This window comes from Lepus europaeus, chromosome 15, assembly GCF_033115175.1.
Source record: "Lepus europaeus isolate LE1 chromosome 15, mLepTim1.pri, whole genome shotgun sequence".
Taxonomy (NCBI): domain Eukaryota; kingdom Metazoa; phylum Chordata; class Mammalia; order Lagomorpha; family Leporidae; genus Lepus; species Lepus europaeus.
This window is the reverse complement of record NC_084841.1, coordinates 92,778,745-92,785,131: the sequence shown is the minus strand read 5'-3', so window position 1 is coordinate 92,785,131 and position 6,387 is coordinate 92,778,745. Positions and strand designations below refer to the sequence as shown.

General features: G+C 53.5%; 1 non-coding gene across 1 annotated transcript; it reads right to left on the bottom strand.

The window, feature by feature from the left end:
* Window positions 1-201: 201 nt before the first annotated feature.
* On the bottom strand, window positions 202-360 carry LOC133774751 (U1 spliceosomal RNA). Its single transcript, XR_009868146.1, has one exon. It is a non-coding gene; the product is annotated as a U1 spliceosomal RNA (small nuclear RNA).
* Between the last annotated feature and the right edge of the window lie 6,027 nt (window positions 361-6,387).

The following is a 6,387-nucleotide window of genomic DNA, read 5'->3' as shown; positions in this document are numbered from 1 at the left end:
TACAATGTATTGTGTGTTACTACTACTAGAGATAAACCCATAACTAATATTAAATATAATTTTATGTAAAAATGAAGAAGGCATCCTACTGTGTAAATCCTTCTGGAACTCCTTTTTTTTTTTAAATTTATGATAGCTTTTGAAATATATCTGTGCTTGTAGCTGTAATTAATTTTGTTTTTACAAATTCTTAGTACTTTTCAGTATTTTTTTTCCTTTCCCCACTACCACAAATTATGCAGTCAAGTTTCCCACATTTGGGGAAATTGCAGCGGTTAGCACATCTGGAATGTGATGGATAAGCCTCACCCTGGGAAAACCACCTTTGTGATCTTGCTATCTCCCCTGTTAGGCAAGTATTTTAAGTAATTTTATTAGGAAATATTTTTCAAATGCAGAAAAAAGTTGTTATAATGGCCACCCAAGTATTCAACATCCAACTTCATCATACACTAGCTTTGTGCTATCATGCCATGTTATTTCAGGGGTATTTTGTTTCTTTTATTTTTTTAGGATTTATTTATTTATTTGAAAGCTAGAGTTACAAAGAGAGAGAGATCTTCCATCTGCCATTCACTCCCCAAATGGCCACAATAGGGCCAGGCCTGGAACAGGTGGAAGCCAGGAGCCAGGAGCATCTTCCAGGTCTCTCACATGGGTGCAGGAGCCCAAGCACTTGGGCCATCTTCCACTGCCTTTTCCAGGCCAGTAGAGCAGCCAGGAAACAAATCGGCGCCTGTATGGGATGCTGGTGTCACACACGGCATCCTAACCCCCTGCACCACAGAGCTGGTCCCAGGGTTCTTTGTTTAAAGAAATGGAAGTTACAGATACGGTGACGGCCTCTGAGTCCCCGTTCCTGATCCTATCCCTCCCTCCCTTCCCTTCCCAGACGCCATGATGAGTTAGTGTCTGTTCTTCCTATGAATGTTAGTATCTTTCCTATATGTTTATGCTATACGTTCATGCTATACATTTCCTAGACGTTTATGTTGCAGTGTTAGTGTGCTTAAATCCTCAGCAGTGGTGCACTTGTTTCCTTCTCTACGTGCTGTTCCTGTTGACCCTCCCTTCTGAGATGTCATCATGTTAGCAGACGGGAAACCTCGCTCTTAGCTCCAGTAGGTGTGTGTACCGGTTTTCATGTTCTTGTGGGTTACTGTACGATGCAGATTTGGTTCGTTTCCAGTTACTTCCCGTGATCAACAGCACTACCAGGAAGCTCATGGCAGACGTGTCCTTCCAGGCAGGCTGTGGCCTCCATGGCTGTGGAGAGTGCTGTCCATGTATGTCCTCACGCAGCTGTCAGCCCCACTAGGGAGTTGCGTCGCTTCATCCAAGCCCACACCCCTCCAGGACATCCCACATTCAGAGATGGGCCCCATCACGGGAGCCCCTGCGCCAGTCCCCGTGGAGCCAGGGCTGATGGACCCCAGCACAGCTGGCTGCTCCTCTCCCCACTCCCGCGCCTACCCCTTCTTCTCCACAAATCTCCATCCCAGGACGTGGGCCTATGGAACTGCATCAACATTAGCCGACTCCAGCTGTCCCTGGGGTATGTATCTGGCCCAGCAGTTAGGACACTTGATTAGAGGCCAGTGTCCCACATCAGAGTGGGCTGATACCAGGCTCTGGTTCTGGACTCCAGCTTCCGTGAATGTGCACTCTGAGAGCAGCAGGTGATGGCGTAAGTGATTGGGTCCCCACCACCCACATGGGAGACCTGAATCGTGTGCCAGGTTCCTGGCTTTTGCCTGGCCCACTCTCAGCCATTGTGGACATTTAGGGAGTGAACCAGTATGTGAAGACCTCTCTCCCTCTCTCTCAAACAAATGAATAGAATTTTAAAGCATTTAGAAATAAAGCTGTCTCTCAGTAGATGCGGCCAGCCGCTCTGTGGGACAGAGGGGCCACATGGCAGCACGTGGAAGCTGCAGACATGGAGGGAGGAGGGCAGAGTGGGCGTCCAGCCTGACTGGGCCCCCAGTGAGCACCCCCAGACGCAGTGGACGTCCAAAGGCGAGACGGGATAATGCAGAATGACTGCTGCCGTTGTTGAGGATGGTTTGTTATGGAGCGGCACCTGAGGATCGTGGGCTAGAAGGTGGCTGCCTTGAGTTGGTGCTCACCTGCCCACACTGGACAGGCAGCTCCAGGGTGCTGAACCTGTAACATCTCCCCACAGCGTCCAGCGGGAGACCAAGGGACCCCAGGGCTGTCTCTGCTCAGCACTGCTGGGGCCTTGGCGGCAACACCCAGGCTGGGCAGACTGTGTGGGGTTTACACCCAAGGAGAAGAGGGGGAATGAAGGCTACCAGGGGCGTCGTGGCTGCTTGTCCAGGCCAGACGCTGAGCAGCAGCGGGAGACAAGGCAGGCCTGATCCTGCAAACAAGACCCCTCCCACAGGCACCTGTGGCTGGAGGACGCCCCCGTGGCCTGGCAGAAGCTGCCTCAGACTGTGTTACCATCTCAGCTGCTTCCCTCACTGCCTGTCTCGGGTCAGACATGCACGGCCTCCTACTCGCTCTCCCCTCGCTCGGGCTTCCTTGTCGTTGTCCCTCAAGTCTCACGCACGTCTATTCTTACCCTGGGATCCACTCCTTGGGGGACCTTAACTGACTCAGAGGTCAAATGGACGAGCTTCGGGGCGGGCATTTGGTGCAGTGGCCAAGCCATTCCCATACCCCACGTCAGAGTGTTAGCTTCCTGCCAACTTGCTCCCTGGCAGGCCATGCACATTGGGGAAGCTCAGATTGGTTGCCTGTTCTTGGCATTAGCTTGGCCCAGCACTTGCTGTTGTGGGCATTTGTGGAACGAACCAATGGATGCAAGGTCTCTCTCTCTCTGTGTGTGTCTCTCCATCTTTCAGATAAAATGAAAGTAAATTTTAAAAGAATTAGATGAGTTTTTCTAAACAACATATGCTTGAGTTAAAGGAAAAGAAAAAATGAGGAAGTGGACATTTAGCCCAGTGGTTAAGATGCCCAAATCCTGGGTCCAGGTGTGAGAGTTCTGTTCCCAGCTCTGGCTCCTGACTGTAGGTTCCCCCCAGTGCAGTTCCTGGGAGGCCCCTTCACCATGCCTCCAGCAGCTGGGTGCCTGCACTCCTGTCGAGGCCTGGATGGTGTTTCTGGGTTTTGGCTCTGGCCTTGGCCCAGCCTCCCTCCCCATCTTGCCATTGCTGGGATGTGGGGAGTGAACCAGTAGTTGGGAGCTCTGTCTCTTGCTTTCAGTCTCTCAAAAAACCAAAAAAATCTAACAAGAACAAAAAGAGAGATAATTAAAGAAGTGCTCAAGGCTCTAGGCACAGGAATGAGGGTGATGATAGCCTGGGTGCTCCTGGAGGCATAGGATCAGTTACCCTGTAAACACACCCTGGGATTCTTCTGAAATGAGTATCTAGGAACTCGGAATGAAACAGACAGCTCATAGAATAGCTTGGGTTTCCAGTGGAATCTAAGTTTTGTGAGTTAGGTAGAAAAGGCATACACTAAGTAGTTCTAGAGGCTCCGTCCCCAGGGAGTATTGAAGCTTCCTTGCTTTGGTTTCCCTACAGCTTAGCCTGTGTACAGGAGCCACAGACTGGTTTTGCAAGAACATTTAAGGAATTTGTTTTTGGTTTTGCCCAGGCTTTGAAGAAATACTAAACTTCTCAATGAAGCCTGCTCCTCCTAGTCACTCTCAAAGGTTAAACCAAGACCTTATCAGACGCAAACTTTGTTCCCCTGCCAGGAGAGAAGGCAGAGCCCTGGGAGCTGGGGTGCTCAGGCCCCCTAGGCTGGAGAGGTACGGCCTGCTGCGGCTGCGCCTTCCTGCAGGGAAACCTGGGCTCCCACCGGGGGCCTGGCCTTGGGGCTGCCGGAAAGGAGCCAGCCTCTGGCTCTCTCTCTTCTGTTTACTTGGCTGTCTCTTTCCGCTTCCCAGGCCACGCTTCCCTTTGGTGCTGGCCCCTGCCTGTCTCTCAGGCTACTTAAGGACTCTGGACCACAGCCAGCCTGGTGCAGGACTCGCACAGCCACTGCTCCCGGCCAGGCCCACAGCTCTGCAGTCCAGCTGAGCTCACGCACTGGCAGTGGCCCCTCGCCCTTGACAGACAGACAAGACAATGGGAGCTGACACCGCCGCCTTCTGGGATGACCCCAGGCAATGACAGACAAGGCCCAGGTTCCCCCCAAGTTAGCCCTGTGCCAACACCACTCTGAGTCTGCACCGCAGGCTGATGGGTGCCCTGCCCGGCTGCCTCCCTTGTTTTTTCCCTGTCCCTCTTATATCCCTTACCCCCTCTCTGTGCCGGTCTCTCCCCCAAGTCCACCTGGCACCACTGGCGCCAAGAGTGGTCAAGGAAGCAAGCAGTCAGGTGGGGTTGGGGCTGGATCACTTGCACCTGGCTAGCAAGACACATCCCATCCTGAGAGCTGAGTGGTGCACCAGAGGCCCTGGCGGATGTGGGAGCCACGTTTCTAACGTGATCCCTGGTGGCCCACCTGTGAACTGACAGTGCAGAGTTGAGGGGGTCAGTCTCTGGGACAAGAGAAGGTAAGGTCCAAGCTGCTGGGGCTCCTACTAGGCCAGCCAGCGACCACGGCAATGGCTGACGTGCCATGGTTGGGGAGGGGGGCAGAATAAGGGCTGTGCTCCCCAGGAAGGCCCAGAGGACATGGGAAATGTATGGGCGAGAGGGGCCCAGGCCATGAAGGAGTCAGCCCAGGGTTAACGGCGAAAGAGGGTGCTAACGAATTGGGCTCCCAGTAGCAGAGATTCCCCACCCAGTGCAGTTCCTGGGAGGCCCCCTAGCCTAGATCTGAACCCATATTCTCTCTTCAGACCTGGTGCCCGTTGACCACAGCGACGGCAGGTGTCAGTGCCAAGGACCCTGTAGTACCCAATGGTTTCCCCAGTGCTGTCCCAAAAGGGGTCTTTTTAAAAGGTTATTTTTCAGGGGTGGTGTTGTGGCATAGTGGGTAAACTCACTGCCTGCGACACCCATATGGGCGCCAGCTTGTGTGGCAACTGCTCCACTTCTGATCCAGCTCCCTGCTAACGCATCTGGGAGAGCAGCAGAGGATGGCCCAAAGGCTTGGGCCCCTGTGTCCACGTGGGAGACCAGAGAGAAGCTTCAGGCTCCTGGCTTCAGCCTGGCCCAGCCCTAGCTGTTAAGGCCATCTGGGGAGTGAAACAGCTCTTTCTCTGTCTCCCTGTTTCTCTCTCTCTCTTTATAACTCTTACAAATAAATAGACTTTTTTTTAAAAAAAGATTATTTATGTAAGATGCAGAGAGCTAGAGAGAGAGAGAGAGAGCTACCATCTGCTGGGTCACTTCTCAAATGGCAAACCAAGGCCAGGAGCCAAGAGCTGGATCCTTGACTTCCAGGTGAATGGCAGGAGCCCAGCGACTGTAGCCATCACTGCCTACTCACAGGGTCTGCACTGGCAGGAAGCTGGCATCAGAGCTGGATACAGAACTCAGGCACACTGGGACAGGACAAGGGCGTCATAACTGCTAGGCCAAACGGCCATGCCGCCGGCTATGTTCCGAACGATGGCTCACTGGAACAGGGCAATGCAGACACAATTCAAGGAGCGCTGGAGCCACATGGAATTTCATCACGGGCTCTATGTTTGAGTGAGGCAACACAGGGGCCAGATCATAATCGTGCTCTTGGCCAGAGTGGCCAAAGGATCTGTGAAGTCACCCGGGGTGGATTCCCTGGCCCCCAGATGTGCGATTGGGATCGACACATGTGGCAGTTAGAGCAGTCCTGGCCATGCATGCTGGCCCTGGTGGTGAGCACTGTCACAGCACGGAGGGCCAAGCTGAAGGCCAGAGCCACCTCCCTCCCACCACGTCTGCGTCCAAACCAGTGCAATTCTGGAGAGGGGTGGCGGAAATCAGTGCCCCTCGTAAAGGTGCAGGCATGGTGGCCCCTATTACGTCTCTGCTTCATTTGCTGCTCTGGTCCTTGCAGGAACCAGATGGGTCCCAGAAAGTGTAGCTGGCTTAGCCGCCAGTCAGCCACTGTTGTAGCTGCTTAGCCAGATGTGGTCTCTGCGCTACAGCAGACACTGCAGGCTGTAGTGCAGAGTGTGTGGCCGTTGACTTGGTACGCGAGTTCTTTTCTATCTCGGCCAGAAACGGCTTGCTCCAGGGCTGTGTTAATGATCCGACCATCTGTCCTGACGCAGCCTGCAGACATCTGGGCATGTCACAGGACATCACGTGGGCTCATTACTCGGTGACATCCTGCTGGTATGGCAGGATGAGGAACAGGTGCTCAGACACTGCAAACCTCGAGCATATGCGCTCGAGAGGCAGAGAGATACAGCCTGCAACATTCAGGCCCCAGCCGGTAACCTGCCAGTGCATCCTGGGGGCCACATGCCACGGC